This window comes from Ambystoma mexicanum, chromosome 1p (genome assembly GCF_040938575.1).
Source record: "Ambystoma mexicanum isolate Mex_15411 chromosome 1p, UKY_AmexF1_1, whole genome shotgun sequence".
Taxonomy (NCBI): Eukaryota; Metazoa; Chordata; class Amphibia; order Caudata; family Ambystomatidae; genus Ambystoma; species Ambystoma mexicanum.
In genome coordinates, this window is record NC_090921.1 from 361,664,763 (window position 1) to 361,689,122 (window position 24,360).

Consider the following 24,360-nt stretch of genomic DNA (forward strand, 5'->3'; position numbering starts at 1 on the left):
CATGCAGCTTGGTATTATGCATAAAGGGAAGAAAATGTGAAGATTCACAAATCAAACCCCTGATTTGTGTGTTGAACCAGCAGACAATTTATATAGGGGTGGTGGTAATTTTTAACTCCCCTCAATTGTCTTGTAAGAGGGCACTTATTTAGTAGGTAACTGGAGCTGGGGATTGGCTGTCAAGTACAAATGCACCCTCCCAGTTCTAATTGCATAATATTCACAATTGGCATGGCTCAGTGATCCATTCACAGATCGCTGCCTGTCTGTTGTGCACCTAAAGACTTTCCCATTCTGATGCCAATAATGAAACATGTTAAACACATGTTTGCTGCCACAATGCCAGTCCCTGCTTCACAAAATCCAAAATAGGACCAAATGGGCCACTCTATCGGGACCAAAGGCCCATAGGCTGAATACACATATGAGTCCAGAAAATATGCTGCTAAAGATTCCTTCTAAGAGCCATCTAATTAGGCTATAACTTTCCCTCCAACAAAATTATATATCCCCATGGAGTGCCTAGCCCTAGTGGGAGCTGGTGTGCCCCCTATCTGGGGTTAGGAGATAGATGGAGAGCGCGCAGAACACCCCAGCGGCCTCAACATGCATTGGAGAGGGGCACTTTGTAAATATCGAAGTCGCCGGGAGAGCATAGTCTCCTAGCTGTCTTGTGAGTCTGGGTGCCACTTCCAGATAGTGGAGTGACCCCCTTTATCAGAAAATAAATGTCTTGCCTTGCACCGGTGGCTGACTGGAAGCAATGGTGGGCAATATGGTGAGGCCAAGGGGGGTGCAGAACACCCGAGCGGCCTCACTTTGTGTTGGAGAAGGGAGTGGGGGGGGACTTACCTGGTAAGCAGCCACTGGCTTTGCAGGTCTGCTGGTCAGTTGGCATAGGAAGCGAGGGAAGGGAAGAACTGTTCCCTTCCCTCACTTCCAATTTCAACCTGCAGAGGCTGCTTCCTTTGTGGTGAGGCTGCAGTAGCCAATAAACAAACAGCTTATTTGGCTTCTCCAGCCTAGCCACTGCAACACTTTCTATAATTGGCTGTCATCTCCCAAACAGGGAGAAGACAGCTAATCATAGAAGGTGGATTTCGGCTTTGAGTCTCTATGGCAGAAACTATTCTACCGAAGAGCTGTTTTTCAGCCGAACTTTGGCTGAATAGTGACTTGAAACCGAAGATCAGTACACCCCTACTTGTAACACCATTAAAAACACCAAAATAAATTCGTCATGGATATCTGATTACTAGTCAGACATTCCAAAACTTGAATAGTTGACTGGTTTCAGTGGGGTCTCAATTGCTTCTATCCTACCTTCTTCAGGACCCAAACACTTAAAAAATGTTCCTGTGCCAAGAGTCAGTCGTGCTGCACGAGACCAGACTTGTGTCTCAGGTAACCTGTGGAATGCCTTCTGGTTGTTGGTACTTGCTTGAAGGCAGTAGGGAGCTGCGCTGAGTGTCGGCACTATCTGATTGCCCTATAGTGTGGTACAGTCTTCTTCGGGTGGGCTACAGAGCGTGGGATGTCATGGTCTCTATACTGCTGGCTTACTGCGCAGTATCGTCTTCTTTCTTATCTGAGATACCATGTTACATCATCCATTTACTAGCATGATGTGCCATGTGCGTCTCTGATACTGAAAGAAGAAAAAAGAAGACTATATTGCGATACTGCACAGTAAGCAAGCAGTATAGAGACCAAGACATCCTACCCCGTGTAGCCTACCCGAAGAAGACTGTGCTACTCTATAGCGCAATCAGGTAGTGGAGACACTCGGCGCAGCTCCCTATTGCCTTCAAGCAAGTACCAAGACAAACCTACTATGACTGACCCCAAATTATCAAAAATACAGTCCTGGCCGTGCCCTGCTATATGAGTCGAGCTTAAAACTAACTGAACCTGGCCTAAAATGACCACAAAACAGAAAACATTTGCCTTCTTATTTTTGGCATCATCTACCCACAAATTGAAATCCCAAACAATTAGGAGGCCAGAGCAAAAAGGAAGGAGTTGCGCTACTACATCTCCCAGTTTTGGCTGACAATGCGAAGCTGCCCCCGAAAGATTCCGAAGAAATCCAAGCAGTGCACAGGTTCATTATAAATTATGCATGCAATAGGTCAGGTAAACCCGAGTCGTATATGCTTTTGTTTATTAAATTCAATGACTGTGTATATATTACAGCAACCCCATATTACCAAGATTATGCATTATTGCTAGAAAACCCTGAGGGACAAGATAATTTGATGCAGATACCTTGTGATCAGTCAACCAGTAATCAAGATTCAAATCTAAAATATGATAGTCTATGAATTACAAATGTTCCCCTAGCATTCTCAAAGATGCAAGCCAAAATGAGTAGGCGTAGATGTCTCCCATATCAACTCTGAGGATACTAGTTCTTGGTAACACTCCTGCTGCCTACTAAATTATCTTCATACACTGTCCAGGAATCTGTTAGGTCAAGATGCCTACAGAACAGGCCCACCGAGATGGAATATGGTTCAGGCCCCAACATCAGCGCAGTACACATGTGCTGAATCCACTATTAACACCACCATTAATAACCAAGGAAGATGTTCGCACAGGACCTGGTGGAATCGGACCAGAGATGATTATTTTGGTTGTCCATTATTTTAATGAATCAGAAATGTCAGAGGGAGAAAAAACAAATTTGACTGAAAATGACTTTTGGTTTTCGCTACCCCGGACATTTATGGTGACCCACACCCTCTACCCCCTTACTTACCTTTTGGCGGCACACCTGCTGTATGCCACCGTCTCCTCCCTACATCTGCAAAGCCAGTTCCCTTCACTTACATGCATTAGATGCGCCGCTTCAGGGTCCCTTTTCTTTTTTTTAACTTTATTTTTGACTGAGCGGGGGACACCCACGCAATCCACGAAGCCATTTTAACGAACAAGGGTGCAGTGGACTCCCCTGCTCCCCTTGTTCGCTACAATGGTACAGAGTGGTAGATTTGTTTGACATTTTCCTCTTTACCATTCTTTTTTTTCCTGGTTATTAATACAGATGCCGTTTATTTTCAGTATGTTTAATTCAGCACAAATGGGCTTCATCATGGGAGCATTGAGCTCTATCTGAGCTACATCAATATATTTCAAAGTACCCTCGATACCTGCGACTGACGCCATTTTTCATAGTGACGTCACTGGAAAGTAAAGTAAAATGATTAAAAAAAAAAAAAAACAGCCTCCCAAACAGTGTAGCATGGCCCAATTCCAGCCGTGCTAATGCAGTCCATTTCTGCTTGAGCAGTGCCTTTGGATGATGCAGAAAATTCCAACGTCCTAGCGTGCTCATGGGAAATATAGTCTTGTTGAGACGCCAACTGCAAAGATAACAAAACGCAGAAGCTAAATGTTTGTACAATTTTAAAATGCACGCATCACCTAACCTACTAATTTCGGCGGCACAGCAGTAAATGTTTGAAAAGCCGAACTAAAAATAACGATTACACATTCATCACCCAAAGTAAACAAAATGAGTAAACAATCAATGTACCTAGTTCCACGCTGACAATGACCGTGTTAGAATATTTGTCAACGCGAAATCAAGCAACAGGTCTCAGCATGTAGCAAAAACTTAAAATGCCAAGGAAGCTGCCACTCGCCCCAGTCAGGGACATTTATTTTATAATACATTTTTTTTGTGGTCTGAGGTGTTTGGGCTTTGCCAGTAGTGTGGGTACCGCTAGCTTGAACCTTGAGTAAAGCTCAACTCAGCTACTTGGCCCTGACCAGTCCAAACCCTCCTGGCTTTCTCACCTCGAAACGTCATGTCACAGGTGGAAACCAAATGGATTAATACGATCATGTGAAAATATAGGTTCTAGTTACTAGGTTGCTGGGCTTGGAACCAGAATACCTGATTCCAACCCCAGCTACACTTGACCCAAAAGAATTGTCTGATCACCTTATTACTCTTTTGCCAAAAGTTGTAAATATGTGTAAAACAAATAAGAAAATCATCTTAGTGTGACTCCTCATATTATTCCAGTTATATGTTGCCACTCTTCTCTGCATCACATCCTGGTTTATGTAATCTGTCTTTAATCTGGGGTCACAGACCATACTATTATATGTACAGTACCTTGAAATACATGTTCTCTGGAAAGTGCTCCCCTGCTTCTTGGAGCAAAGAAGATCAAAATAACATTTAGTTAAATAATAAATACCAGTTATTAAGTTGCTACAATGCTGCAGGATTAGCAGCAAGGATCAACAAGATATATGTTATTATTTGCTACGTTTTGAGAGCGGTAAGAGTCTGGCATTAACTGGGAATTTGCACCTTGCCCGCTACCTACTTACTGGATCCGTTGTATGGTTCCAATGTGCCCAGATCTCTGTAGGCCTAAATGATAGTGAAGAGGAAGTGCCAAACACGATTCGCACTCCTGCCGCCCATTTTGAAGTACCAGGAACATTCACGCCGAAATATGTGACGTATGATGAGCAAAGAAACCAGCAGAGATCCGCAGTAGGGCTCTGTCCAGTACCTATCAGAATAACAGCACCTATTGAAGTACCGACACCTAAGAAAACCTGGACAGTAAGGTAACCATTGAGAAAACCATATCGACAAGTGAGACAGAATGACGATTGTCAGAATGTAATACCCGAAGAAGCTAAGAAAATACTGAAGGAAGACGAATGATGATGTCATAAGAACCCAGACTGACTCACATATAGAAGATAGAACGACCTGGGAATGATGACAAACGAGACGAAACACCATGGATAAGTGACATCCTGAGCCTAAAGTGAAACAATTGATGTCAAGATGTCAGAAACTTATGCCATATGCACAATGAAGACATTCAGTTAGTTTAAACGTGTACATATGCAAAGTAACCGTAAGAAGCAGAGAACATGTGAGGCTTGCTTATGCTTAGTAGTAGGACAGATTGCAGCAAATACCACCTGTACATATATCTACCTCAAAAAGCACTTTATATAAGTATACTTCCACTACACACAAGAGCAGAATCAACCAAAGGTTACTAAAGGTCCCAAAGGAGAGTTTCGCAGCAAACACATTGAGAATTAAAGACGGAGAGAAACTCTGACTAAGGCAACCATGCCAAGAAGCCAAGGTCGTATCAGCTGGAATAGGCCAGCAGTGGATACAATTAAAGAGAAAGAAGAACAGAGTATCCTGTTCAGGGAAGGTCAAGATAAGCCACAGATGGCAGACGACTGGCAGAATTAAATCAAATACACAAAATTGCATGAAGGAAAGGCCGATTTCACGGTGTCGGGAGCACGTGATCAGACAAGCAGGAAGGGATGAAACTTTCACACCTACGCATGGACCTTTGCCATGCCCCGACGCCTTAATTTTCCCAGACCAAGAAGCAAACTCGAAGCCAACCACAAAGAAATGATTGACACATGACCACTGAGGTGATGATTGATTGTAACAATAATTGGAGGGAAGCTGGGGTGCAGACGAACTCCCTGCACCTGGCCGGCTATTCTGCACGCTGCTAAGCGCAAGTGGAAAAGTATGAGTGGGGTTGATGCCAACCCATTCATAGTGGACCATGTAATCTAGGGTCCTATAGTAGAACCAATGAGACGTCGTACTTTTAGTGACGTTTACAGTAGCCATTTTGAAGGAAGGGCTTAGTTGCCCCACCTGACATTGTTTATCCAATCCCCTCTCCCCGTTGCCATATACAGATATAGTACCTACATTAAAGTTACCTTCCTAGAACCAATCAAATTGCATGCTAAGTTTTAAGAGTTACACGTCAGTGATGACGAGTTTTTGGTATAAATGTTGTGTTTTTTCTGAAATAACTTGGAGTTGAAGCGAGAAGGAAGATCGAGTGATTGCTGATATTCATTGAACTCCCTGTTTTTTGTACTTGTCATTAAACGGACTCCCTTTGCCAAACTATTGAGTTGTCACTATTGATTTGGTGTAAGAGTACAAATCTGCATCCCCATCCATCTCAAGGGTGCTGCTGCTCATCTTTAAGTGCTGTTTGGAAGCCCCCGGTCCTATGGGCTGGCTGGGGTCCATCCTGCACAATAGGGTACTACAAATGTATATAGGTTATGGTAGAGCCCTCTGCAGGAGATCTCCATCATGTCTCAATGGGTTAGTCTCCTTCCTTTTCCCCTATATCCGCTTACTCCAGTTAATTTCAGCAAACACCCAGATGAAACGCGGCATATGACGCTGCTGTGGCTGATGTTTGATCGTGGCTCAGCCCCCCCATCACGTCTATCTCTCATTTGAAGATTATTTAGGATGTTGCCATGCCTGTGGGAAAATAGTATGATGTTATGCCAATATAAACTAATGCCACAAAATTCTAACAGAAGAGCACTTTATGCCAGAGATGTTCACTATTTCTTGTGATTGTAAGCAATGTCTTATGTAAATGCTTTCTTTATTTTGTCAACTGTGCTGTTCTTAATTGTTTTTTAATCCTGCAATTTGTCATGACTTGACTATGATTCTGGCAAACATGCACACCATTCCCTTCATACCTACAGAACCCTAGAGCTTCCAGATGAGGGCTACACCGAAGGGGAAGGGGAGACGCCAAACAAGGGAAGGTCCAGAGAGGCTCTTCACAATGTCCCTGATAATGCATAGGAACATACATTAATGGTCAGCAGAAATGAACAAAGACTCATGTTGGGGAGATTTATCATTTTTATGCTTCATCCCCTTTCCTTGTGAGATCCCTAGCACTTTTTGCTGGACTTCTACAGCTTTTTCTAAAATCCTGAATCAGTGGAGCCTTTTTCCAATCATTCATTCTTTTGGGCCCCATCATTGGAACACTATTCCTTGTATTTTAACCTGTCCTATGGAGTCCATTTTCCTCCATAACCCTTAAAGGCATCTATATTTTACTATTGCAGCACACAACTCTTTAGGGGCAGTGTTGCCGGGGACCTTGAGGGTCCTCTTTTGAGATTATTTCCTTTATCCTTGAGTAACTAAACTACTTCAGGATAGAGAGATACCGAGCATCTCTCCCAAAAACTGTATAGTATGAGAGATTGGCACACACCACCTTATGTGGAGTATCCAATGGATATTTAGGTTCCCCTTCCACCCCATCTCTCTGCTCCTGTGATGTTGATGTTGCATAGACAAATCGCTAGTTATGGCTGGTGGCAGTGGACGTGTCCTACCAACTTTTGTGTGTTTTTTCGACCGCAGATCATGTCCTTAGCCTCGGTAGTGCACAATGGGGGCACCCCAGTACCAACTCGGTGCCTCCCTTCTTATTTCGCCATTACTAGCGTGGTTCTTTGTTAGCCCTTCTTCTACCATTCTGGGAGGAAAGGGGCGGTAAGGTGGTGGAGAGGGGGAGGGGGGTTTGTTTTGTGTGTGTGTGTGTGTTTGTTTTTGTGTGTGTGTGTTTGTTTTAGTTTTTTTTTTTTTTGCATTCGGCTGGAACCCTTGGGTGTCCCAGACTAGGCTGCTGAGTGTCTGGGAAAGCAGGAAGTGGGAGAGGAGGTTTTCACTCCCTTGTCCTTTGTCTGCCAGAGTGCCTGAATGGGACCAGCTCCCACTGGGGGGGGTCTGGCTGTCCTGATTGGACAGTCAAACGCTCCTTTCTGTAAAGATACAAGAAGGTTTAACCAACGTTGGAGATCCTGATAAAGGACTCGCTAAAGGGACACAAGCAGTAGCTTAAGTCGGAGGTAAGAGGGGGTTGCCCAGGACACCTCTACATGCACTCCAATGCCCTGGAGTGACTTTATGGAATAAGGTAAGCAATACCTTTTCCCCCACAGTACCTTAGGTTTAAAAAACATTTTTGTGCTGGATGCTCTGTGATGTTGCAGCTCTGGAGCCGTTCCGGATTCCTTGGTCTGATGACGAAATGCAGGACAATGGACGGGATCTCTCAGCTGAAATCTTGAGGGAGGACCTGGCACGGCTTTCATCAACTTCTCTGGTCACTCTGCAGTTTTGGCGCCTTTTCTGCAGCACCAACGGAGGACGCGGTTCGGCCTGGTCAATCGTCTTCGCTTCCTACAGTCCCACACTCTGCTGCGGGGGTCTGGGCGAGTTAGATCGGATCTCTGGAGTGTCCTTGAGGGATCAGCAAAGATTTGGACGGATTCCGCCTTTCCACAACAATGCACTTGAAATGTGTATAAGGTCTCATGGTATTGGGGTTCTGCAGCTCTGGAAAATCCTGGGACTTTGGGAGATGGCTCGATTCAAAGTTTGTCTTGGTACTGGTTGTTCCCACTTGCCAAAGGGAAGGAGTGGTCTTCTTCAGAGCTCCTCTGTCACACAGAAAACGGGGTCAGGACAGCAGTGGTGGTTCCATAGTGTTGCAACAGGTCTGCAGGTGTCTCTGGTCGTATTCTTCTTACTTCAGCTTCCAGTGGTCGACTTGCTTTTCACTCCAGAAGCCTCACCTTTTATACAGTTCCAGCACACACTCCTCTGCAATCTCTTAGCATTTTACAGAAAGGGGCGTTTGGCTGTTCAATCCGGACAGCCAGACCTCCTGTGGGAGCTGGTGCTATTCAGGCACTCTGGCAGGCAAAGGACAGGGGGTGGAAAACTGCTCCCCCACTTTTTGCCTGCACAGACACTCTGAAGCCTAGGCGGGGACACCCAAGGGATCCTGTCAAAGGCAAAACACACACACAGGCCTCTCCCTCCCAGGATGGTAGATAATAATAGTAGTCTTAACATAATCGTCGTCTATAGACCACCATCTAACATGCCTGACTTTAATGAAGAAATAACCCACCAGCTCAACATGCTGAAAGGACCCAACTCCGCCACTCTATTCCTAGGAGATCTCAACTGGTGGCAAGGAGACCCCAAAGACAGAGAAGCCATTACATTGGAGAAACTCCTGAACAACATCAACTACCAAGTGATGAACACCGAGCCTACCATGGACAATGGTCATCTACTAGATTGGGTTGTTACCAACAACCTCACATCCCAAGACTACAAAACGGACCCATGCATTTGGTCGGACCACTATAGTGTGACCTTCCAAATTTCTCCTCCTCAAAAACCCAAACACCCTAACCTCCCCACTAAAAAATCACAGCAGAATTTAAAAAACATTACCAAAGAACATCTGGCCCAATGTCTAGACAAATTCAAAACAGAGAGAAATAATGGAGACTCTTGCGAGGCCACCCTATCCAACCTACTTAGTCACCTTCAGGCCCTAGTGGAGCTTGAAGCCCCCCTCTTAACCAAAACCATTAGACCTAAAGGAAAAAAACAAGAGTGGTTCACTGAGGAACTCCTGAAACAGAAAAGAAAAAGGGAAAATGAGTGGAGAAAAAAGCCCACACAGGACAACAAAACACTCTGGAAAAACAGTGAGAAAATGTATAAAGAAATGATAATCGAGGCAAAGAAGAACTACTACGATAATCAGATCTTAGCGGCAGCCAACTCCACCAGCAAACTTTTCAACATACTGAAATCAGTTGATAAACCTAAAAGCATCACCCCCATCTTCTCTCCCACCCAAGAAGAATGTGACGCAACCCAGATAGCGTTTTTCAACAAAATTGATAAAGCCAGGGATATTATAGCCAAATCCCAAGCGGCCACTAAGTTGCCCACCCAAGCTCTACCAGAAGAACACACCCATCAGACGGCCCAATTTTAAGTTCAAGCCCATCACAAGCCCAAGCCCATGATGTTAGAAGCGTCCCTTGGATCAGAGGCCCAAACCCTCTGTTAAAAAAACCTGCTCATACCATCTCCGCCTACTAAAAGCCATAAGACCATACCTCTGTGAAGAAAATAGCGCCACGATCGCAAGAGCTACCATCTTATCTCGCCTCGATTAAAGCAATGCGCTAATACTAGGATCTAACAAAAACTACTATCATAGCTACCGACTTCTACAAAACAATGCTGTGAGAATCATCAAGCAAAAAACTAGGAATCAGCACATCAGCGAAGCCAGGAAGGAACTACACTGGTTAAAAATCGAAGAGAGAGTCCAATTCAAGTCCCTCGCACATAGATGCATTTTTGGCAAAGCCCCAGCAAACCTCAAAAACAAAATCATTCCATACAAGCCCGCCAGAAAGCTAAGATGAGCTGAACAAGGATTGATTGTGGTGGCCCCTTTCCGTCGTAAAAACGGGGCAGGTAGATCCTTCCCCATCTCTGTAGCGGGCTTATGGAACAACCTCCCAGGCCAGCTAAGGATGGAAGCTAACTATCAACACTTCCGTAAACTACTGAAAACTCAAATTTTCAAATAATACACATAACAGAATCCGTCCTCTAGTTTTTGTAGACTGAATGTCCCGTGCTATGTGTACACTGTCAGTCACTTGTCCTTCATGTTCCTGTCTCTGCGCGCCGAAGCTTGAGAGCTACCGGCGCAATATAAATAAATAAATAAATAAAATAAAATAAAAAAAGAAGGGTTGCAAAGAACAACCACGCTAGTAATGGCGAAAAAGGAGGCTCCAAGTTGGTACTTGGGTGCCCCTATTGTGCACTGCCGAGGCTATGGACATAGCCATTGGCACAAAAACTACACAATAGTTGGTAGAACACATCCAATGCCCCCGGCCATAACTAGTAGATTGTCTATGTGACTAAAATGTCACGGGAGCAGCGAGGAGGAGGATACTGGGTATCCCTTTGACACTCCACATAAGGTGGTGTGTGCCAATCCCTCAGGCTATAATGTTTTGGGAGAGATACTAAGTATATCTCTATCCTAACTGCAGTTACTTGAGGAAATAGGAAATTAATCTTTGTTGGTAGAGCAAAGCAAGATGAGACTATTCAGAAAAATCCTGATGGCAGTCACTGCCGATTGTTAGCATCATAGCAGAAGAGCTCGAGCGGTACATGCAAGGCACTAAATAACTGGGCAACAAGACAACAAGAAATTCTGAGGGAAATAACATGCTCGGAAGAAGATCTCAAATCCAAACTAGACAGAGTGAACCTGAAAATGGAACTGATGGATTGGATCGCAACCATTGACACAGCCAGTGTCAATAAATTACTGACTCATCTTCCACCAACGTTCAATAAAGTTAAAAAACCTCTGAACTATTGCATGAAATTTCCTAACAAAGGTATGCGATGCACGTTCCTGAAAGCAAGGCTCAATCTGCTGATGACCGACGAAATCCTGGCGATTCGCTCCCCATCCACGGATAACAGTTGCCGTCTGTGTAAAAACAAAGACCAAGTGGAAACACTGAAACATCTGGTGCTGCAATGTCTGAAGACTAAACAAAACAGGGAAATACACCTCAAATCATGTTTGCAGCGGGCAGTAACGCTGGACGAAGAAGCAGTCTGGAATAGGTTAATTTCGGGCGAGACAACGAGGTGGACACTGACTAGGCTGAAGTTAATAGATCTCGCCTTTAAAATGATAAACCACCCATCTCGACCCACAGGACCAGTGTAGATGATTATACACAACGAATTGGGAAACCTACAAGACAAGACACACTTACACTCATCAGGACTCGTGGATCCTTAAGCTTCGAAGACCCTTGTAAAAATCAAAAAATCTTTTTGATTAAAATACAAGGGAAATAAAAAAAAAAATAAAGAAATTAATCTTAAAGGAGGACCCTAAGGGTCCCCGCCAACACTGCCAATAAGGAACGGTTTGTTGCAATATTAAAAAGACAGATGCCTTTTAAGAGCTATGGAGCAGACAGGCTCCATAGTACAGGTAGAATACAACAGAGCCCATAAGAATGGATGAGTGGAAAAAGGTTTCTCTCATTCAGGATGTAAAGAAAAAGGTCTAGAATTCCAGCAAAAAGTGCTGGGAGTATCGCTAGGAGAGGGGGTGAACATGAACATGATACAGCTCCCTAACAGTGCTTGATAAGAGCAGGGTGCAAGGCTCACTAGAAGGGAAGACCTGAGCATGCCGAAGGAACCAGCATGGAGAACCAGAATGTGCGAGGACAGTGCAGCTTCTGAACTAAATGCAGATCTACACAGGGACTGTGGTGGCAGGAGATGGAGATCCTCATCCGCAACCATCTTAAAATTGCAGAGACTGACAGGATATCTTACCACTTGGTGTCCTAAGTGCTTCACTGCCCATCTTCAACTTGGGTCAGATTGTCCACCTCCTTCATAATCCTTTCCCCCGCTTCCCTCTAATTCTCTGTTAGGCAGAATCCTGTGCAGTTCCCTTAGGGAGCATTACAGAAGATTAAGACTACAGGTATATGCAATAAATCCCCTTTGGTATCAGTCTGTACCACAAAGATTTAGTTCGTAGCTGTGGCTAAGCAGTCAGACTTATCTCAAGAAGGAGATGAGCAGTATTCAAGGTTTACACATTAGGGCTTCAGTACTATGGAACAAGGAAACGCTGACCAAAGCTTTGTATCAAAAATAATATATATTTATTTTACACACTCTGATGTTCACACACAAATCACTATTAATAAAGTAATTTAAATCAGTCGAGAAAAGTATACACAACTCCCTATTTAAATTGTAGACCAGTTTGAGCAAGAGTGAAAACTGAGCAAAACGGCACAGTGTAAACTAAGCAGAAATGGCACTCTAACAAACAATTTCTCAAAAGGGAGGGAAAGGACAAGTTACACAGGGTTAGACTCTTTAACACACCAGCAACACTTCTCAAGTAAATTGTTAACAAGTTAGGCAAGGCACTTGCGTGATCTGAATGACACCTGGCCCAGTAGTATCGTTGTTTGTCCTCCCATTTCCCCGCCCCCCCTTGCCTCGTCGCACCTTGAAACACTTGTGTATAGGCGCATTATAAATGCCATATCATATATCATATCATATTTTAGTATCAGCAATTCTTGGATAAAAACCGAGCAAAATGGCACTTCACAAGTTTAAAAAGAAGGAAAAAGGTGGTTATAAGAGTTAGGTGCACCAACACATTTCTAGGTGAGAAGCAATCTAGAGAAGGTAGTAACTAATTTAGCACAAGTCAATAGGCCTGTGCCAGAGTCAATGGTACAAGGCAAAGTGCCCAGGTGCAAAATGTTCTAGTAGCTGCAGTCAAGTCTTTGTTTAACGATTTGAAAAGGTGGTCGCAGAAGGTGAGAGACAATGTTAGATGATAGGGGCGGCCAACCCAGTAGGAAAGTAAAGGATTTAAAACACCTTTAGCGATACCCAACGAAACGGGAGACCTGGCGGAACCATGTACCTTAAATGTGGAAGAGGCTCCTGCGGCGACGGTAGTTCCTGATTGTTCATGCAGTTCGGGAGATCCAGCAGAGGAAGAGAGACTCTCGTTGTGGAGGAAGGTTCGAGTTACTGCACTGCCCAGGTATGAAACCAGCCGTGGTGCTGCCCAAACGAAAAAAAGGTACGCTCCTTTAAATCGCTGTCGTGGTGGACGGGTGCCTGGCTATCCGGTTTCCGAGTGCAGGGCACTGGTGATTCGACCACGGCAGGTCCTGGAAGGCGATTGGCGAACTGGTTGGCCCCACCAGCTCAAGGGAAGAAGACTCTTTCAGAGGAAGATCTTCTCAAGTCGTTGGAGAAAAGTGGTGAGGATCTGCCGCAGGGCTTCACCGGGGGTTCAGTCGTTGCAGATGTATTCAGCTTCCCTCCTCTTCGGTTTCTTAGTTCCAGTGGCGATGTCTTGTCCTCCAGCCCTCAGGACCCTGCTTTTATGCAGCAAGACCCCCATTCATACAGCCTGGCTGTCACTCACACAGTGGGGTGGCTCTCCTGGCAGGAGAACCCCCCCAATCTATCAGGGCAGAGTGCGACTTGGGTTGCGTAGGTAACCCTGTCCAGGGTGCCTATTCCCCCTCCCACACATCCTGTCCACCCCAGACTCGGTGGTGCCGAGAGGAGAGCTTCTGTGCAGAAGCCTGCCAAAAGGACGGACAAAGGATCCCTGACCCGTGTTAGGATTTCAGAGAAAGACACAAGAAGCAAATATTATTAAAGTTAGTTAATATTAAAATAAACCGGCGGTATGTTAGAGGCTGTCAGTAAAAGTGGAAGCCTCGAACAATGGGAAAATCCCATACGGAAATATTTGCGGTCGAATATTTACGGTAGTAACCACTGCCACAAGCCAGAAACCTTTGAGAGAGGGACTGTACAGTACCCCCTCGAAAATGAACACTAGGGGAAAACTATTAACCCTTCCCAGTACCTCCATAGTAAGATGGGTTGTACTGGTTTAGTTCATAATTATTGACTAGTAAAGTCAATGGGGACTTTACATGCCCTGGGAGACGGTAGTCAGTCCCAGGGTATGGAGTCTATGTTTGGGGGTCGCTACGACACCCCTGTGGTACGGCACGGAGGGTGCAGTGTGCCACATATGTTAAAAAAGATGACGCCTATGAGGGTGAGAAAACCCCATAGACCATAAGCACACAAGATAGCCTAAAATATACACTAGCAATCTGTCTAAGAGTGCGAAAAAAGGGTCTCACTCTTAGCAGGAGAAAAAAAATAAAGCCCTTAAATCCAGCAAAGCTGCTGGGGGACACTATAGGTAAGGGAAATTAGCCTTTGAAGAGAATTCTCCCTAACATTCACCAAATTCTGACACCAATAGAATTGAAGTGGGAGAATGGAAAAACAGACTCCCGTCCTTACCCTCTCGCGCCTGGCCTAAAGGATCACGGCCCAGGCACCCGCCACGAGAAGAGTTTGCCCATCTACCAGACGACCAAATACCCTGGTACAGGAACATACGGATGTGTCCATCTGCCTGCCCAACAGCACGGCCTGCCCATGCTGACACCTGCGGCACGGATCAACTAGACTAAAACCAACACGTCGTTAGAGATGCCATGACGACCTAGCCAACGATCAGCACACCTGTGCAAATATACACACTGGACACTCCCGCACCAATCTACACGAAGAATATACTCAGTGCTATGATGTAGGCGACAGACATACTCACAGACGTGCACCTTTATTATTTTTCATATAGGCTCTCAAAATGCAGAAACGCAAGACGCATCAGGAGAAGAAAAGGAGGTAGTAAAGAAAACAGATGAGGATAATGCCAGGGATAGTGAAATGAGGGGAGAAGAGCTGTTACGACAACAGGAAGAGATTTTGGAGGAACGACTAGCAAAATTAAGGGATGAGCAGAATGAATTGATTAAGCAGCTTGAAAGGGAGGAGAAAGAGAGAGCGAGGAAAAGGAAAGAAGGTAACGAATTGGAAAAAATACGGGAACGAACGGAGGAGCAAAAGAGAGAAGCCGAAAGGGTAAAAGCAGCAGCAGAAAGGGTATCAAGAGTAGTACTGCGAGAAAAGAAAAGGGAAGAAGAAGAAAAAGAAAAAGAAATGGCAATGTGGAAGAGGAGAGTACTATCAGAAACAACTAAGAAATATGAAGAAGGGAGGGTAATAGAGAGTATAGTAGAAAGAGAAAGGATGAAATGGGAAAGGAAGGAGGATGAAAGAATATTAGAAAAGATGAGAAGTAAAGTAATGGAGGAGTTAAAAAGGAAAAGGGAGGAGAATAGTAGGGAGATGGAGGAGAGAGATGAAGGAGAAAGAGTAGATAGGAGTAGGGAGAGTGGAGAATGGGGGAATGTATATAGAAACACAGAAGTAGCCACAACCTCAGCACAGAGGGGAGTGGTTGATAAAGGAGAAACAAGAGAACTGGTCCTAATAGATTTAGAAACAGTAACGATCAAGGGGAAAAAGACCGAGTGGGGGTTGCCGTTTATGACTGACTTTTGCAGTGGGGAAGAAGAAGGAGTGGAGAAAGAAGGAAGTAGCAGTGGAAGGGAAAGTCTAGATAAAACTATACATCACCCGAACCAACACAGACTCACCATGGATAAGTAGGAGAATGGATGAACTGGAAAGAAGTGAGGAGGGAGAGAGAAGAATAGTGGAAAGACAAACACATGAAGCCGCACCATCCCCATCCCACCCTCCCCCATTGCACCCTACATGCTCAACCACCTAACGCTCATTACGCAAAATAAAACTCGCGCCCTTCACAGAAGAATTGACACCCTATGCATATCGGTTTAGAAACCTCCCTAGTCGCAGGCAAGAAAGTCGAATAAACATGCCCACATTAAACACAGGAAAAAATGTAGAAGCAAAAGCTACGAGCAGGGGAAATACGGACGAAATTGAAGATGTAAAAGAAAGGGAAGAGGAGGAAGGGTGTGAGGACTCGGTATTATGGAACACAATGGGTGAAACGAGACATAACTTGATGCCACTTTTAGAGAGAGGAGGGGTTAGACCACAGTATGTCCCTTGGAAGCATACCGATAAAGAAAATACAAAATGCAGGCTCCCATCATTGAGTGGAGGTGCGGGTAAGTGGATATATGAAATGGAAAAACACACCGCAGGACAGAAACTAGCAGTAGGAGATGTAAAGGGCCTGTTAATATCAATATTAGGGGATAGAGCGGATGACATTTGGAAGAGAGCGGGATTCCATGGGGGAACAATAACAAACACATCGCACGATGGGGCCATATGCGCAAAATGCAGACATGCACTATGGCAGGCACTGAGGGTACAGTACCCAAACACATCAGACATAGGAGCAATTACCTCTCGTAAGATGTGTGAGAATGAAGATCCTGTTGATTATATCCAGGAGATCCAAGAGAAGTGGCGCATGGAAACGAGGGAGCAATGGGATAAAACACCAGCAATATTCTATCATATACTAGTACAAGGGCTCCCAGAAGGAGTTCAGAAACAACTAAAGAAAGTAGTTGGAATGGAAGCAAAACCATGGCCAGAAATACAACTTACTATAGTGCATCATTGCAGAACATGGCAAAGTAAAATGAAACAAAAGGAAGAGGACAGGAAAACAGAAGAGGCTAAACTAGTACAGAAAAAACTTACTAAGTATACAATGGAAGGGGCACTAATAACTACACCCACAACAATGACCCAAAGCCCCACACAAGTAGTGGCTGCACAAGATTCCGCCCAAATACCACCTTCACAGACTGTAACACAACAGGCGCCGCCAATACAACCATACATGACCAACATGGGAGGTGGACATACGATGGCAGGAGCTGGGTATTATAATTATAACGGGGGGAGAGGAGGATTTATGAGAGGGAGAGGATACGGATATAACACCCAACAACAGGTGGGAGGATTTAGAAACCCCTACCCCACGGGGCAACCAGTATACCAGGACAACACAGGGAGCTTTCCATGGCAAAGTAGGGAACCGCCGGTGTGTTGGAGTTGTGGACTATTAGGACACATGTCACGCATGTGTAGAGTTAGACCAGGTATACCATCATGGAGTGAACAGGGACAACAAAGGCCCTCACAGGAACAGCAGGGCATACAGCAACAGCAGACGTTGCAACAGGGAAATGAACAACAACCACAATTAACACAACAACAGCCACAGACGTATTCGCTGCCACAACAGCAGGTAGCGATGACACAGCAACCCCAAGCACAACAAACACAACTGGGTAGGGTGACGGTCTTGGGACACAACCCTTACACAGGAAATGGCCAATCATTGTACCCTCAATAGGACAGCCCACAGACGGCCTTGGTGTGTCCCATCCTGTCAGTAACACCTAATAGTGCGGAGGAGCCACGCATAGAGGTAACGATAGGTGACAAAAAATTATCATTCCTTGTTGACACCGGGGCAACCCGGTCTTGCATAAGGGAAGGTAAGTTTAAGATGTCGGGCGAAGCCATGAACACCCAAGGATTCTCTGGGGCTAGAGGGTTGGTTCCCTTTACTGATAACATTCCCTTATCTATTGGAGATTATGATCTGTCAGTTCCACTTTTATATTATAGTGCCTCACCGGTAAATATACTGGGGAGAGACATAATGAACAGGTTGAATATGACGATCTCCTTTACTGAGGACGGCATAATTTGCTCTACTCCAGGGATTAACATGGTCACAGCACGACAAATTATGCAAGCATACTGCGGACAGACAGCGATTAGGGCGGAGCCAATAGATGGCGAACTATTCCAGTATGGAACAGATATGGCAATTGCATGGATGCCAGGGATAGAAGGGAAAATATGGAGGAGGCCAGCAACCTATCTGTTCAGACCAGAAACACCTGCTAATGAACCAGAAGGAAAGGTGATCTTAATGGACATTGAGAGTATTATTGCAACAGCTGACTACATTGCTGTACATGCCCAAGACAAAGAAGGAAGAGCATGGAGGGCCGTGATAGCATTAGCAGAAGGATGAAGGCTCACCCAGGTGTCAGATGAGGAGCTGTTCTCAGATGAAAAGGAAGAAGGTGAAATGGTGTTTATGATGAGTGTGGAAATTTGGCTAAGAGTGGCGTACAAACAAGTAGCACAGAAAATGGCAATGGCACTTGAGGCACCCGCATGCACCCCAGTCCCCTTCTTTAAGGAGGATATGTCAAAGGTACCCAAATCATTGTGGACTACTGGCCCCTATGACGTGGGGTGCATAAAAAGTATAGGGGGAGTAAGGATAAAATTGAAAAAAGGTGCAATACTCCCCAGAGTAAAACAGTACACACTATCAAAAGAGGCAGATGAGGGTATATATGAAACCATAACGGCCCTTATAAATAATGGCATATTGGTCCCCTCGGAATCACCTTGCAACATGGCTGTGTACCAAGTGCGCAAGGCTAAAGGGGGGGTCTTGGCGCTTCATACAGGACCTCAGGCCCTTGAACAACATAGTAGAAGCGGAATATCCCGTAGCAGCAAACCCGGCCACGATATTGTGTGGCATTCCAGCAGAGGCATCACGATTTACAGTGATCGACCTTAAAAATGCTTTTTTCTCAATACCATTACACCCAGACTCACAAGATCTGACGAGCTTCACTTACAGAAACACAAAGTGGAAACACACTAGATTGCCACAAGGGTATTGCGAATCACCCTCAATTTTCAATAGAGTGATACAGATGGATTTGGGTAACATTGAAGTGGAAAGCACAGTGTTGCAGTATGTGGATGACATAATAATTTGCAGCACGAACGAAAGAACATGCAGAGAGGACTCCTTAAAGATGTTGACAATATTGGCTGAAAAAGGTTACAAGGTAGACATGGAAAAGATACAGTACTGTCAAGAACAGGTACTTTACATTGGTCAACTTATATCCCAATATGGAAGAAAGATTGCACCACAAAGAGCACAGGCCATTTCAAACACTCCACTGCCACAAACTGTGAGGGAACTGCAGCAGTTCCTGGGGCTGTGCAACTATTGTAGAGCATGGGTGTTTGATTACAGCTCGTACATAGGACCCCTGCTTGAGGCGTTGAGGGAAGCTAATAAAGGGGAGAAAAAGCTGGGGTGGACAATGGAGATGAAAGAGGCTTTTGGTGAATTGAAAGATGCGATATCTACTGCTCCAGTGCTGGCATCCCCAGATTATGAGAGACGATTTTTTATATTTTCACACTGCGACTCAGCAGTAATGAAAGCAGTGTTGGCTCAAAAAACTAGCATGGGCTACAAACTAGTAGCATTTTACAGCGGCCACTTAGATCCTGTGATGTTAGGTCACTTCCCTTGCGAACAAGGTCTCGCCGCAGCTGCTTTTGCAGTGGAAAAGGCATCAGCGATCACCATGGGGTGCCCAACTACCTTGTTTGTGGAGCATGCACTATTTGCGATATTGAATAAACCTAAGTCCACCCTAACCACGCAGAGAGCATCAGGTTATGAGATCATTTTATCAAGAGCTGAACTATCAATTGTTAGATGTAGCACGGTCAACCCTGCAAGGTTCATAGCAGAAGTAATTGAGGAGGGAGATTATGCCCATGACTGTACGGAAATAACTGAAATGTACTCATGTACTAGAAAGGTTGAAGAAAACGCACTGGAGGGTGGTGAGCTCTTATTTATTGATGGGTCATCAACTATCGATCAAGGGGATGGTATAAGGAGAACTGGGGCAGCAGTGGTAAAAATGATGGAGGTACCGGTGTGTGTGGCAATAAAATGTGTACGATTACCACAGCATTTCTCCGCTCAAGCAGCGGAGCTAGTTGCACTGATCTTGGCGTTGAAGGAAAGCTTTCACAAACGAGTAACCATATACTCCGACAGCGCATATGTTACATCTACTGTCCACTCAGGGCTGTCGAAATGGAGAAGAAGAGGGTTTAGGAGAGCTGATGGCACTCCAGTGCAACATGCTCTCTTATTGGCTGAACTAATTGAAGTAATAAATGACCCCCAAGAATTAGCTTTAGTAAAATGCACCGCACACACCAATGGTGAGGATCACGTCTCGAAGGGGAATGCAGCAGCAGACGCACATGCGAAGTATGCTACATACTTTGGTGAGATATGGAACCCCCCAAAGTCACAGAGAGGGAGGGGAATAGCTAAGGAGATGTTGATAAGAGAAGGGTACACCTATCTCCCAGCCACGCAGATTATGGAGCTACAAGCGGCCGCACCAATGGCCGAAAAAGAAATATGGGTAAAAAGAGGATGCATAATGTCACCAACTGACGCACTATGGCGCCAGGGTGGCACTGGAAAAGTTGTAATACCATTGGCACTTTTGGACACTGCCCTGAGCCAACTACATCATCCAGCCCACACAGGCAAGGAAGTAATTGCAGCACGAATTAGGGAAGACTGGTTCTGCCCCGAGCTAAATTCTCATGTGTCAAATTTTATCAGTAAGTGTCCCACATGTCAACAGTTTACGGCCGGCCATACTCTAAAGGTGGTAAGAGGTACTATACCCCGGCCAGAGGGACCTTTCCGGCATCTCCATATTGATTATGATCAATATATGTCAAGGAAATAGGTATATGATCGTAGTAGTATGCCCATTCTCTAGGTGGATTGAAGCAGGGCCCTGTTCACACGCAGATGCATTTAGAGCAGCTAAATTCCTAGTGAGGGAGGTCTTCCCAAGATGGTGAGTGTGCGAGGTGTTAAGGTCAGACAATGGCCCACATTTCGCAAACGAAATGTTCCAGCACATTACATCCTTGCTGAACATAAAACATAAATTTGCATGTGCATACCACCCACAGGCCAACGGTATATGTGAACGCCTGAATGGCCTATTAAAGGAGGCAATCGCAAAGATACAGCTCTTATAATCACTGTGATCGGATGGGGTACTCACGGCTCTTCGGATGATGACAGATAATGAGGAGGCAGGAGGCGTCCCCCCAGAGGTCCAGAGGCCAGATAATCTGTGCTCTGTGCTCCCAGGGGGCCGCCCCCTGGGAAACCCTCTTGGGGAAGAAAACCCAGATCCTGCAGTTCTTGCGTAGGATGGAACTCCCAGTTCGTCGTGGCTGGTAGAAGGAAGGAGATTTCCTGACTGCGGCCAACAGAAGGAAGAAGTGCTGAATAAACCAACGAAGGTAATTTGGAAGAATCAGAGAGAAAGGTGGAAAGGAGACGAAAGCGGATAAGGAGAGAAAGGGCAGAGGGCCGCTGGAACAGAGGAGAGGTAAGTAAAGTCAAGAACGAGTGATAAAGAAAGCGAAGCAGAGCCGCGGGCGACTGCAAGTAACAGAAGCTGCCGGCCTCGGAAGACCCGATCCGAAGGAAAAGAAAAGGCCGAGGGCGGCAAGGGTGGAAAGCAGAAGAAAAACCGCTAGCGGCAAAGAATAATAATGCTGTGGAAGCGGAAAAAGAAGGAGGGAGCGAGGAATGCTCCGGAGGGGAAAAACTGGCGAAGGCAAGTAATATGAGCGATCCGCTACAGGCTGAAGAGCAGAGTAGCAACGCAGTTACCTGCAAGTTCGCGGTGTACAAGTACGAACAAAGGCGGAAAGAGAGAAAGGACTAAGGTGGAAGAAAAGACTAGACCTGACGGTTTAGTTTGTAGAAACATGATCAAGGAGCCGCCATCTGGGATTCCACTGAGTGTATCGTGGTTGATGCAGCTTCCATTTTCTCCAGGGATTTCTAAGCGTTCTTGAAACAACAGCAAGCAACTAACAAGAGTTGGTTATATTGTCTTCCATTAGCCCTATTCGAGCTAAGGAATAGACCAGGGTCCGACCACCACCTCACCCCACACGAGGTGGTTACAGGACGTCAAATGCGCCTTCCCCTAACGCCAACATCAAGAGCATTTACCGACAACGAAAGCACAGCAAATGTTTTTGGTGATGAAATGTACCAATATGTGTCTTCTTTGATTACTAGTGTGGTGTTTGTGTCTCAACAGCTCGAGCGCACACGGGGCGGGTCTAACAGCAATCAACAAGAAGACGCGGATAAAGAATTGGAAAAAGAAAGAATGTGTAAAGTTGCTAAAGGTGACCACGTACTACTTCGCAATTTCAATAGGAAGTGGAACAATCCACGGTTTACTGGCCCCCCATCTAGTAGAGGAGGTATCAACAAGAGCAGTAAAGCTACAGGATACGCGCGCCTGGAATCACCTACACGATGTAAAGATCTACATACCCCAGACCCGCCCCAGCGCCACCGACAGGTCTGTTGGAAGAACAACAACAACATCGCCAACGGAAGAAGAGAGTTCTATCACAGCCAACGACCCAAGTGTTCCCATACCCTGTCATTCCCCAGATTCCCCAGAGACAATAACTGAAGAAGAAAAGGGTGATCCCCATACTGCCCACCCCATGGTCACACGCTCAAAGAGTAAAACTACTTCCGCCAATTGAACCCAAACCCCCCTGCCCATTGACCCCTACCCCCACTACGAGTAATAACTGTACTAAAGGACATTGTATTGCACAAGTACACATGTAAACACGTGAATGCTTTCTTTTCTTTTCTCTCGCACATGGAGGAACTGCGTATTATTGTACTGCTAAAGAAATAGATAACTAACAAATTCATTGCCCAGGAGTAGATGGTACCCCCAGACGATTACTACCCAGAAGAATTATCGCACCAATTTGTATATGAAATAAAAAGGCCAACGTACCTGAAAAAAAGATGGGTACGTGTGTACTACACAGCATTCCTCTTGGCCATAGAACACTCAATGCCCCACCTCTACCCAAACCTGCCTGCCCTAAGAGATAGGTCGCTTAGACTGACGTGGGAACAGCTCTTCGCCTGGGCACTGAATGACTACCTGATAGGGAGAGCTTAAACAACAACAACTAACATTTAATAATAAGCATATTGAGAATTTTCAGGCGGGCAACTTTAACGTCGCAAGAATACGCTGCCGGACCGCAGCAAGGCAAGAGCAAAAATGCCGGTGAAATTAGCATATGTAATAAAAATAATAGGGATTTTGATGATCACCGGGTTCTTGGCTGCCTCTGTATGGCAGTACAGCTGTGCTATCAATATTACTGCTGTACCCAAACCTAATACACCCCCATCCCCAGCTGCAACAGGTGTTACGTCAGTTGATACTAGTAAAATTATACACAAGCAAAATAGAGTTAAACGCAGCACATACTCAGATAATAAAGGTATTGATAATTATATCCAAGATTCAGCACACGTCTCAAGCAACATATGGTACCAACACATGACCCGCATTGGTAAGCAGACAACAGAAGACAGCTGCTACGTTTGCTCATTAATACCATACGCCATGAGCGCTTCCCGAACATTTGTTGCCACAGAAATAGATGAAAAGACAGCACGATGCATTATATACTTGGCACTGTTCCAAACGAAAGGAAGGTTTCAAGGGACAGTGGTGCACATGGTGTGGATAACACGAGATTCATACCCATACGAAAACAACTTCCTCAAGACCTATTTGAGTTACCACAAGAGCAGTTTACATGCTGAAGCATTCAGATACATAACAAGTGGTCCTGCAAAAGGGGAAACAAAGAAAGTAACATTGCAGTATTTGCCATGTGATTGGTATGCAACTGAAGTTCGTGGTAAACTAGGATGCTGGGAGAGGCCACTGGTGACGATAACGGGGAAGGTGTACTTGGATAACAATTGGGAGATAGGAGTGATTGGAAGCAACATGGTGACGAAGGAAACTATCTCAACTATCGAGGCACACAACCACAGATGTTGGACGACTTGGATCAAGTACGTACCAATGCTCACATGGGTAGAGACGGATGAAGACCCAATAACAATCCTGCCGCTGACTGCGCCTAAGGTATGCTACCAACATAAAGGGAAAGTGGACGTAGGATACAACACCAATTGTGCCAGCGTGATGGAGTTGCCTGAGGGGGGAGCAGGAACAGCAGTAATAATGAACCATTACTGGGCCTGCGGAGAAAAAGCATACCACACACTGCCCCCCCCCCCTGTGGAATGGTGTATGCACGATGGTGCACGTCAATGTACCGTCACTAGTGGTACCCAAGAAGCATGTGAATGTGGCAAGCTTTCCTAAAATGGATGAAGGGGACAAGAGAAAGAAGAGATCCACACC

The 24,360-nt window shown here is 45.2% G+C and overlaps 1 protein-coding gene across 5 annotated transcripts in view; it reads left to right on the forward strand.

The window, feature by feature from the left end:
- BABAM1 (BRISC and BRCA1 A complex member 1) overlaps positions 1–24,360 on the forward strand; it is a 150,449-nt gene that overhangs the window by 78,799 nt on the left and 47,290 nt on the right. The gene's annotated exons all lie outside the window — the stretch shown is intronic.